Here is a 12815-nt window from a genome sequence, read left to right on the forward strand (position 1 = left end):
GCACCACGGGAGCAGGGAACATGGAACCTGCTGCCTCCCCTTCCCTCACAGATCTTTCAAATCTTCCGTGCTCACAGCCAATTTCTTGACACGTTTTCTGTGAGGAGGACCTTGCCTTGTAGATATGTTGAAATCAGCTATGTAAAAGCCACTGAGACCAGCATGTACCATTTTTTGCTTAGTTTATAAGTCCATAATCCATGTCATGGCACAGATTTCTGTCCAGCAGACCACTGTGAACATGAATTAAATGATTAGTTATTTCTGAAATGCACCAGCAAACAGAAGTGGGTTAGCAATTACAAGTCAATGTCAACAAAACCAAAATTCCACATTTTCATAAAATGACACTTGTTTCACAAAGTAGTTAGTTTTCAGGCTGTGGCACTTCTGTAAGCCACCTCCTTGTAACTGGGCAGTAGGATCATGGGGGAATTCAGGAATTGTGACAAGCTCCTGGGTATGTTCATTCAATGAGAACTGTGCATTTATCCTTATAGTGAGAAATTTTGTTGGATGATACCAACATATGCTTTCAGGGCAGTACAACACAGAGCTGGTCATTGCTGAGGGACCTTGAGACTGCTTCTCGACTTGCTGCTTGGATTGGAGGTTAGAGATAAATCCACTGAGGTCAGTGGTGCTGCATCAGTGCAAAGGTAGCCTGAGAGGATAATCACAGGTTAAATGACTTGAGAGACCCATGTGAGTCATCCTGTGCTTAGTCCATGGACTAAGGAATTAAAAAGACTTAGGAGGAGAGGCTGAGGTCACTTGGTTTGTGTACCTTGGAGGAGGTTGAGGGGTGACACTATCACAGTCTGCACCTTCCTCAAGGTGGGCAGCAGTGGGAAGGTGTTGGTCTCTCTCTGGTGACCAGTGATAGGACCTAAGGAAAGAGAATGAAGCTGCATCAAGGGAAGTTCAAACTGGACATTAGGAAAAGGTTCTTCACTGAGAGGCTGATTGGCCACTGAAACAGGCTCTCCAGGGAAAAGGTCATGGCACCAAGCCTGACAGAGTTCAAGGAGTGTCTGGACAATGCTCCTAGCCACGTGGTTTAATTTTTAGTCCTTCAAGGAGCCAGGAGTTGAATTCAATGATCCTTATGGGTCCCTTTTGATCTGAGATACTCAGTGTTTCTAAGAAAAAAACACTTTACCGCAGTCTGTGGACTGGAATTAAGAGTTTCCTGCAAAAATCAGCAATATAAACTGTTTTCTTTTTTTCCTGTAAGAGGAAAACTGAATTCTGAGACTAAAATATGTGTGTGCATACATCACTGAGTTGAACAGAATAGAGTGAATTTCACAGTTTAGGGTGTAGTACTAACATAAAAGGTCCAGAGGTGTTATTTACATATGACCACCTTTCTACCAGTTTTAAATATTTCACAGTAGACTGAGGATGTTTGATCTTAGACAAAAAAAAGTCTTTTGACCTTCAAATGAAAGCAAAAACTACCTTTGACATTTGCATAATGAAAGAAGCTGACTACACTGGTAGCTGCAATTTTCTGTTTCCAACTTCTCATAACAGAAACTGTACAGTTTGTTCTCTCTGTGTCAAAGCTGTGTCCCTTCTGTGTTATGGCTGCAAATTACAATTGTATTCTAATTATCCAACCACTCTATTGAAGGATACAAGTTAGAAAATGGAGAAAAAAAATAGGGTTTTCCATGAACTCCACAATCAAATCAAGTCATTACTGATTTTAAGTATTTATAAATTATATATTTAGTGGACAAGAGTTTCGTGTCATACAATTTTTAAAATAGGGCTATGCAAGAAAGCAATTATGCAGTTTATAGCATAATGGCCAATATTTCTTTATTTTTGACTTAGCAGCAATATAAGGCATCTTGGTTTCTCTGGAATCTTTGGTGTTTGAGTAAACATGTACTATGCTTGTTCAATGTAAGCATTTCTCATTCATTCACTCAAAGATGAACCCAAAGGTGGGTCAACCAGACACAATTATGTTGTTACATGTAGACATGAACAGAATTATTGTGTGAGAGTTGCTGCCCTTGAGAAGGGTGGTGGAGCTCCTGCTGACCTCCACAGCAGCAGATTTTACCCCGAGTCCAACTGGATTATCCTGTGATCAATAGTTTGGTGCAAACAGAACCAACGTGGCTGTACACAACTCCAGTGGTTGTGGCATTGCAGTGCACCCAAAGTCCTTGTTTATCGGCTGAGCACCTGCCCTGCTTACGGTACCTGTGGGAACCAAGTGTTTGCATGGGTGCAGGTGGGCTTCAGTATCGTGAAAACACTTGATCTGCAGGAAACTTAGCCTAAATGCACCTATGTGGTCAGCAAGACTGTGCCAAAAGCACTGAGACTTGAAAACGTGACTGCCTGTATATTAGGATCCTTGGACCAACGGCTTAGAGCAAGTGGAGGCTGCCAGAGAGACAGCAAATACTGCAGCAATGCCACTAGCCCAGTGCTGCACGTTATCTTGAAACATACGTGTCTTCTGCAGTAATGAAAGGATTAGAACTTGCAGCCCTCCTTGTCTGCTGTTCTCTATCAAAACTTTATGCACTTCTCCTGCCGCAATGGAACCTACCATCTGGCCTCACATGACATTAATTACAATTTAATAATTACATTTATTTAATATTTTCTAATTTATTATTCTCTACACAGTGGATGATTATTGAGGAATGGGCAGTTTTAAAAATCACCTTAGATTCCTTCTGTAGAAATAAAACCGCACTCAGAAAGCTGCTATTCACTTGACTTCTAGTCAAATCTGATACAAGTCTTGATCACCAGAGGGAGTTCCAGCCTAACTTATTAAAACATTTCTCAGGCACATACACAGTCTATTTGTCTTCCACAGCAAACACGGGGGACTTAACAAAGCTAATTCATTTTGCACTGAAATTCACACTTAACGTGTCTTAGCCGCTCACTGTACATACAGTGTTATGCTCTCAGGACCACCAAAGAACTCTTTTGGGTCTCAATGCCAAAGCAACCCTTGCTCCTGTGTATTTTTCTTTCATCAGCACTAAGCATGGAAAAGTCTAGGCAGGAGTCTGTGCATGTTGCAGTCAAGGACAGTGCGAGGAGTGTAGGATCCATGGGCAGTAAGGTAGGGATGCATGCAAAGAGCCATGCTGAGAAAAGGGCACTCTGGTTCCCACAGGGACCTTGCCCGCTGCCAGGTCTTGCCCTCAGCAGCCCTGCTTCTGTATTTGGAGGAAGTCTACTCCTTAAACAGAGGCATCAACCCACAGGCAGCCTTCTTACATAAGAGTACAATGATGGAAAGAAGGTCTCTGCAATTCCTGGGTTTTCTTATTGGGATATATGAACGTCCTCTTGGCTTACAGGAAATGCAGTTACCCATGAAAGTCCTGCTGCCCTTTCTCTACCCTGTCACAGCAATCCATGTGCTGCTCTGGCTCATGTTGTCTGACATCAGATTTACATAGCAAAACATGCCAAAGGCATTTGCAAAGCTCCCCAAATCTCTCTCAGGAAAGGAGTTAGGGAAGGAAGAGCGATGCAGAACAGACATGATATTACCTTATCACCTTTTCACAAACTGTCAGTGTATGTATCAAACCATAGAGCAGGATTCACAGACAGGATATATTCCTCCTAAGGAAGCAGTAGTATTTCCCTACCTGCCACAGAACTGCTCTCCTTGACAGAGGCAACAACCAAATACACTCAGAGGCCTCTCTCTTACTTCTGACCATGGTTTCATGTTGCCTCTTCAATAATTGCATCCTCAGGTGTTCTGATTAGTTAGTCCTACTTGACGTCTTTTGTCAATAAAGGTAATATAATCAGAAAGTACTTTCCTTATTTACTCTGAAATCACAGAATCACAGAATCAAATAGGTTGGAAAAGACCTTTAATATCAAGTCCAACCTATGACCGAACATCACCATGTCAGCCAGATCATGGAACTAAGTGCCACGTACAGTCTTTTCTTAAACACCTCCAGGGACAGTGACTCCACTACCTTCCTGGACATTCAACTCCAATGTCTCATCACCCTTTCTCTGAAGAAATTACTCCTAATGTTCAACTTAAACCTCTCCTGTCACAGGTTAAGACTGTGTCCTCTCATCCTGTCGCTAGTTGCCTGGGAGAAGAGACTGACCCCCTTCTTGCTAAAACCTCCTTTCAGGGAGTTGTAGAGAGCAAGAAGGTCCCCCCCGAGTCTCCTTTTCTCCAGGCTAAACCAGTCCAGCTCCCTCAACCACTCTTCAGAGGACTTACCCTCCAGACCCTTCACCAGCATCGTTGCCCTTCTCTGGATTCACTCCAGCACCTCAATATTCTTCCTGACCTGACCTGAGGGGCCCAGAACTGGACACAGAACTCAAGGTGCCAAGTGTGAGGGGATAATCCCTACCCTGATACTGCTGGTTACACTCTTCCTAATGCTGATAAAGGCCAGGATGCCATTGGCCTTCTTGGCCACTTGGGCACACTGTTGGCTCATGTTCACACAGCTGTGTGGTCAGCAACCCCACATCTTTTTCCATTGGACTGCTCTCCAACTACTCTTACCCCAGCCTGTAGCACTGCATGGGGTTGTTGTGGTCAAAGTGCAAGACCCAGCATTTGGCCTTACTGATCCTGATACCACTGGAATCAGCCCATCAACCAGCCTGTCCAGGTCGCCCTGCAGAGCCTTTCTGCTCTTCAGCAGATCAACTTGCCCATCTAACTTAGTGTCTCATGTGGGTGCAATTGATCCTATCATCCAGATCATCAATAACGATATTAAGCTGGACTGGACCCAACACTAAGCCATGGGGAAGCCCACTAGGGACTTGCTGCCAACTGGATGCAGTACCATTCACCATCACTCTCTGGGACTGGCCAGCCAGCCAGTTCTTAACCCAGAAAAGGGCACACCTTTCCAAGCTGTGGGCTGTCAGCTCTTCCAGGAGAACGTCATGGGAGATGGAGGCTTTGTTGAAGTCCAGGTAGACAACATCCATAGCCTTTCCCTCATCCACCAGGTCAGTCACCTGGTCATAAAAGGAAATCAGATTTGTCAGGCAGGACCTGACTTTCCTAAACTCATGCTGGCTGAGCTGGATCCTCTGGTTGTCCTGTATGTGCCATGTGATCACACTAAAGATGATCTGCTCCAAATAACTAATATGACCAATTTGCTGAATCAGAACCACTGTTTATCTGGGTAGACAATATACAAATTGTGAGAAAACAGAAAGGGAATAATTTAGTAAAAGGAAACAATGGAATAATAGAGTCCTGCAATAAAGAGTAGTATAACATATTAGAGGTGAGTGAGCAGAACATAAGAACAGGTTACTTCATTTGGACATGGATATGTGAGAGTATGTGGTCCTGTTCTTTGTTTATTATGCTGGGGTATCATTTCACAGCAAGAGATTCACTGTGAGCTATGGGCATTTGTTACTGAAATCAGTTTTTTTATCCTGACAAATGCATCCACCTCGTAACATGAGAAAGATGCTCTAATTCATTTTGCTCAAAACAAAAGTCACGTAACCCAAGACAAATGGTAAAAGGTACCTGAGGCCCTCATAAATGGTCTTTTCCCTTCACTACCTTGCTCTTTACAACTCTGCCATTCCCCAAGGCATTCTGATACCATATTAACATCAGCATAACGTGTGTTACCCTGTGGAATGGGAATGAGAAGGTTTGACTGCCTGCGAGGAATGACATTTCTCCCCCTCATGGTCATAGGACCACTGGACAACTCAGGATGTCAGTATCTCAAATTCCAAACTGTGGGCCCTTCGTCTCTGTGTCTGACAATAAAATTGACCTGAAATGCAAGCACTGCTTGGAGGAGTATGCCAGCTGTATGCAGACAATCTTGTGAAGCTTTTAGCCTGGAGAGAAAATTCATGGATTCACTGCAGAACTAGATATCTGTAGGATAAATAAATTCTCAGAAATGGCAATATTTCAGCCTGATGCAAATTTTGGAAGAGATGTAAATGCTATGCTTCAGATCTGTCTAATCTCTAGCACTTAGAGATCTGGATGAGACACTCAGCTGTCTAACATGAGGGTCTTGCAACTTCCAGTGAAATGGTACTACATGGTGCTGGAAGTAGGATGCTGGACTAAACCAACCTCATATTTCATCTAACATAATAAATCCCAGAAAATCTTGGGACTTAATTTCACCATTTCTTTTTAGACTCAGGGTTTATGGTTATTATCCATTATTTCTTTTGTAGGATAGAAAAGACTAAGTGAAAAAATGAACAACAACTATCTTGTTACTTCAGTTACTGTAACCATATTTTTGTTTATGCCTTTTAATCTCATTCTGCATCTTGACCTATTACCTGAACAAGTTGCAATTACAAGAAACTAAGATAAATTTTTCCTTACCTTTATCTAGGCTGGCCTTTATTTTTTCTTGTCAGGTCCAATGAAGTCAGACTGAGACCTGCATTCTTTGTTAAATTGTATGGGAAGATGAGAGTTGAATTGGTAGATGGAAAATTGGTAAAGATCTTCCACCACTCTTTAAACTACCTATGGCAGCTTATACAACCTTATAGGTAGCACCTTACCACTGAAATGTCAAAGATTGCAAAATATGGACATTTATCTCCGGGAATTAATTATGTTTTAGTTTCATCTTCATAAAATTAAGGTGATATGAAAGTGTTGTGAAAATGACTGGGATTTAAAAAGTAAATAAGACAGGGAAACCGTATGGGTTTTTTCTATCTATGAAAACCTGGTTGAATATTCAAGAAATACTCAATTAACAACCTTATGAAATAATTACAATTCCTGTTGAGATTAAAATGAGAGATGGGTGCTTGGTCTCTTGGTAAAAAGGATGCAATAGCAACAAAAGTAATACTGCAGCTGAAGGATGCAATCCTCCCCCCCAGTGAGGGATTTGTTTTGACATGAGTACTCAGGAATTTTCCAGACACCACAGAGGAAAAAAAATTAATCCTACTGATTTTTGTCTGCATTGCATAGACAGTTGTGTAGGGACTTGAACTGCCTTAATGCTGCTTACTATGGATGTCCTGCCTTCATCACAAATGTTAAGTGTGATTGCGAAGATCTGTCTGTTTTTTTTCATCTGCCCTTCTCTCAATGGCACATTATGAAGCCTGCTTCTTGAAGCAAAAGCATATCTCATACTTCACAGTTTCTAAGGAATACTGTTCTTCATATAAATAAAGCTTATTTACATTTTGCAGGTACCATACACAAAACAGCATACTTTCCCAGCAGCTGAAAACACGTAAGAGAAAAAGAAATTTTAGCATTTTAATGCAACTACCGTTTGCTGTGGGACCGGAATTTTCCCACTGGCAGTTATACAGACAATAATTATGTGGATGTCCTTGACTGCAAAAGATGTTCTCTTGATCATGCTTCTTAATGGCTTGGCAGTGAGTGCTTATGAAATGACAATATTCTTTTGAAATCATACCTTGCCCCATTTTTGTAAATGAACTATGAAAGAGTGCATCTCTCCTTCTTTTCCTGCTTTTGTCACCAGGTTTGTCACCTGCTGCTGTGACTAGTTGTTTGTTTCATTAAGGCTTGCAAAGAATGAGGGAGAGGTCTTTAGGACTAATTCATGCATAATGATGTCACATAAAATCTCAGTAGGAGGTTGAAGTTAAAATAAAGGATATACCTTCTCAATGTAATAGACAGACTGTATTACAGGTCTTTTATTTCTGTGTGGCCTTAAGGGAAATGGGGTTGATCCGCAGAGTGACAACTGCCAGTTTCAAAGTCCTGGCATTCCCATTTAGTTTTGGTATTCACTCACAACTTGCTAGCCTTCAGCACCGCTTAAAAAACGGGTCTTAGCAATTCAGCTACGTCCCTCAAGACAGCACCATACATCTTGGCAGCCCTGGCAAATTGTCGTGGAGGCTGCTGGGCTATGCAGATACTCATCTGTTCATAGAGACAGGAGCTGCCAAGGCTGCCCCTTGCTGTGCAGTTCTGGAAATTGGGCATTTTTTAGCCCACCAAAATTAAACGGGAATGTCGGGATCCCTTATCTAATAAATATCAAGTGTCAACTAAGAAAAAAAAAATTAAAAAAAAAATTTAAAACATCATGAGAATCTTAGAAACTAGCAGTGGAACAGATAATTTTGTTATGTCCTTGTGTAGCTCCATTGTGTGCCTGGATTAATTTTCAGGGTAGTTTTCAGAGATTCTTATCAACATTTTCTTGAGTTTTATTCAAATACGCTTGTTCATGAACTCAGCTGAACAAAGTTCAACCTCATATGAGGTCGTCAAATCATCACTTCAGTTTTAATGATAAGATAGAACCTCCCAAGTTTTTCTTTATATGTTGTGACTCCAGGTAAACCACTGAATACCTGAGCTTTCATTTTTCAGTGGTGTGCTATTAGGGTTTGTATTGGCCATAGTCACAATCTATTAGCAAGTTCCATCAGGGCTTTGTTGTTGTATAAGGTCTAGTTGGGAAAAAAAACAACCCAGCTATTCTGATTTCAGGTCTGATTCTGATTAACTCCTACAAAAAAGGCAAGGTACTAAAATATTATGGGGCAGGCCCTCGCCTCTGATAAGTCAATGGAACTTTAACAGGGGTACCTGGAGGAAAAAAAGATGTCAGGAAATGGTTAACTATGAAAGTGACTGTTTCAGGCAAGTTCTGGGAAGGGCTGAGCAAGTTTACTTGCTCAAAACTGAAGGAGTTTTGGGCAAGGATATTCAGTATCTGACACCTCGGAGATACACAGCAGATATTCAGCAGAAATCTCGATTTCTGAAGAATAAGCATGATATTGTCTTGGTTAGGCGTCATACTTTGGGCTCTAGGCTTTTTCCTTGCCTATTAATGTTAGCCAGTAGAATATTATAAAGCTTTTCTCTTCAGAGGCTTTTTATTGTGCAACAGGTAGCCAAACCTTGGGAAGACCTACAGAAGAAGAGTTGGGACTCTTCAGATTAGAGAGGAGAAGGCTCTGGAGAGACTTAATTGCTGCCTTCCAGCAGTTAAAAGGGGCTACAAGAAGGCTGGAGACAGACTTCAGACAAGGGTATGTAGAGACAGGACAAGGGGAAGTGGCCTTAAGTTGATGGAGGGCAAGTTCAGATGAGATGTTAGGAAGAAATTCTTTACTGTGAGGGTGGTGAGGCACTGGAACAGGTTGCCCAGAGAAGTTGTGGACTCCCTATTCGTGGCAATGTTAAAGGCCAGATTGGATAAGACCTTGAGCAACCTGGCCTGGTGGGAAGTGTCCCTGTCCATGGCAACAGGGTTAAAACTAGAGGATCTTCCAACCCAAACCATTCTATCATTCTAGGACCCTAAGTTACAGAGTTCCCAGTTGTAACTGGTTTTACTACATGCAAAAACATGAGTCGAGGACAGTAATTATCAGCCAACAAGGCTGACACAGAGGATTTGTGTCTGCTGCCTTTTCCTTTTTTGCTATAATATACAATTGAACTGAGGCTGCTGGGAGAGATTCCTGTAACTAGTGAAGGTGCCTCTTATATATGTGTCATGTGAATACTTTGTTTTGGGCATATTAAGCCATCTTCCTCACCGGAAACATTCGTGTAAGCTAAGCCCTGTGCTCATAAGCTGCTACAGGACCTGGGACACAAAGCTAAGTCCTCCCTTGGGCTCTTAAGCATTGATCACTGCTAGCACTTTCAAGCTGCTTTTGTTGTTCAGAGTAGAGGGAAAAGTGTCAGTGTGTATGTGTATTTAAAAAGCCTCTACAAATCCCAGTGCTTATGTGTTTTGGGTTTTTTTTTGGTTTTGACATTTGGCCAGTAAGTGTCTCCACCAAGTGTTAGGAAAGTACTCAGAGGACTCAGTCAAGCAAAAGGAAATCATTAATGGGTTATGAAAAAGATTATATTTAATGGCACTTATTAAATTGCATTTTTAAAAATGATCTTTTGACTTAAGTATGTACAAATTCATTTGCAGTGGAAAACTTGAGTCGTGCTTTAGGGATAATATTTGATGAAAACTTTCTAAGACACTTCAGTAGAAGTTTTTACTTAATGTTCTGATGTTTTATGAACCAACAGGATTTAGAAATGTAGTTAAAAATGTACTCAATGGGAAGCTGTGGTTGGGCTAAATATCATCGTGTACACATATAGGTCCCTACAGTAATTGGCCTTTCATGCTCCTTCTACCCAGCAAATATCATTGACTTTTTACTCCCTTTTTTCAGCTTTCCCCCTCTAGAATTAACAACATGCCCCATTCATGTTTTCCTTATTTCCCCCCATCCTTGTGACTTAGCACTCTTATCTGGTGGCTCTAACCCATGCTCAGTGACACCAATAAATCAACATTTCCCCCCTTTCAACATTTTCTATCACTTGTCACCCTTGGGCTCCCTGAAAGACCCATTCCATACTTTTTCTTCAGCAATTTTTCCCATTATTGTTTTACTACTCTAGGGGCAGGTCAGGGGAGACCAAAGATTTTTCTGTCAGCTGTTTGCCACACCTGGTAGTTTCAATCCTTGTGTTTCCACCAGTTTAACTCTGAACTAAGGCTGACCACTGACCTCAAGACCACTTCTGGTGCTGCACTCTCTGTCAAGAGGACAATTTCTTGGCACCCTCCAGGTAATGATCCTGGGGAAAATCTACATCTGGCAACCTGGAAAAAGTTGGACCTGCAAAATCTAAAGCTGAGGCACACAACCACAGGCTCTGCTCTGAAAATGGTAGAAAAAGGTGATTCATGGACCACAGGAGCAGCATTCCCCCCACCAGCTGCTGGACTAAAATCAGGATTTGGTGAGTCACTTGGGGATCCTTTCAAGCACCTCGAGAGTTTCAGAGGGAAAAAAAAACTAATACTTTTCCTGCAGGCTGACCTAGAAAGATCTGCAAGATCAGCATCATGACTTGCAATAGCATGAGCACATTAAGGCATTCCCAGCACCACAGCATGTTCTCATGTGACAGTGCAGCATCCTCCCAGCCACTGCAACCCACTGCTTGTGCTGCAGCACCCGGACACCAAGAGCAGGAGCAGCATAAACCAGCCACCACAAACATGTTTGTGAGAGGCTGAACAGGCCACAGACTTGCTGATTTGCTGCACTGCCACCCTGCAAACATTAAGGCAGATACAAGCCTGGGACAGCTGCCTGTTCTCACCAGGTGCATCTACAGCCTGGTTGGACTGGTCCCCACTCTCTGCAGGACCCAGCCTGGAGCCACCCTCCTCAGCAGGTGCCATCCACCTGCTGTACACAGGTGCTTTTTTCTTGTGCCAGCTTTGTTTGAGAACAGCATGTCAAGGCTGGAGAAGCAACAGGCAAAGAACTTGTTTCCCACTCGTCTTCAAAGCGTGGGACTGGGTTCTGTGTGGCAGGGCTTTCCCTACCCAGTTGCAGCACTAATTTTGGGGCCTTGCACGCACTCTCCCTCTGCTAGATGGAGCCTGAGTGCTAAAATCACTTGTCATTGGTAGATTGAAAGCTGTAACAGGCACTTGTGAAGCCAGGGGCTGAGCAGGAAATGCTCCCTGCTGTGTCTGTCACTGGGCCGGCCACCTGATAGCTGCATTCTACAGGGTGAGTTGGGTGGCTAGTCTGAAGGCTGACACTTCCACTCTGTTACACTCAACCCTGAGGGATCTTCTTGCTGCAGCAGACTGGGTAAACAAAACCGAAAGTTATCCCTGCAAAGTCAAAGTAGGCTGTTTGCCACATCACTAGGCTGCAAATTAAGCAACTTCACTTATTTTTAAAGAGGTGAATGGGAACACTTAGTGTCCTTCCTTTCCATACCAGATAAAATGCTGACAGGTACAAAGTCAAACCACAATTCCAGTCTCATTACTGGACCAATTCTATAATTGTGCATATTATTTATTTATTTTGAACTATTTATGTGCTCTTGAGGTGTGGATGTGGTGCTTGAGGGTATGCCAAGAGCTAAGGGGCAGTGTGGCCTGGGTCTCTGCCTGCAAATATTAGCTCTGCACATGGTTGGAGGGAGAGTAATAATTTTGGGGGGTTTGGAGGAAAAGGTTTAGACTTCATGCTTCTAAGAAATCTGGACTTCCCTGGGAGTGCAAGAGACATGATCAAGGGGAAAAATTTAACCCACCTGTTTGCTCATTTTGACACTAAACTCATCTGTTTTTACTTTGTTCTGTAATTGTAGGCTAATGTGCCCTTCTGTGGAAGATAAGCTCAGACATAGATGTCCAGAAGCTTCTGCTTTGTTTGCAGAACTGGAGGGAAACATAGGAGCAATGTACAAAGAATGCAGGGTGACTGATATTGCCATTTAGGACTTATTCACCTGTCTCTTTCTTGCAATAGGAGCTGTCCTTTCCTAACTGGTGTTTCCCTAGATTTGGGTGGGTAACCTTCACCTGAGTGTGACATTCCCCTAGTCCATATCACTGCACAGACTTAATATTAAAAATCCATAGGCAAGTCTTTCCTATCCTAGGGCTCTTTGAGAGGGCAGTGATCAGTGATAACACAGCATGGAGGTACAGGGATCATTCAAAACAAGATTTCCTATAACTCGTTTAGAAATAGGTGGAAGAGAGAGAAGACTGCAGAGAAGGGATATTGAATACTCTAGAGTAAAGATGGACTAGAGAACAGTAAAAAATACAATGTCAATGCCTTCTTCAAAGTACCTCCTTCTGTCCCCTGCTATCCCCTGCCCCTGTATTGAGCCACTACCCGTTAGTCATCTGTTTGAATATGATGCATCCACTCTACATATTAATGGTTAGAGGGAGGTTTGCATATGGACTTGTCATGTTTAGCAGCACTTCTGAACTGTGGGT

General features: G+C 42.5%; 1 long non-coding RNA gene across 1 annotated transcript in view; it reads left to right on the forward strand.

Moving 5' to 3' along the window:
- LOC127480705 (uncharacterized) overlaps positions 1-12815 on the forward strand; it is a 62531-nt gene that overhangs the window by 25416 nt on the left and 24300 nt on the right. The gene's annotated exons all lie outside the window — the stretch shown is intronic.

Source organism: Manacus candei, unplaced genomic scaffold, assembly GCF_025592945.1.
Source record: "Manacus candei isolate 608988 ecotype Guabito, Panama unplaced genomic scaffold, ASM2559294v1 h1tg000074l, whole genome shotgun sequence".
Lineage (NCBI taxonomy): Eukaryota > Metazoa > Chordata > Aves > Passeriformes > Pipridae > Manacus > Manacus candei.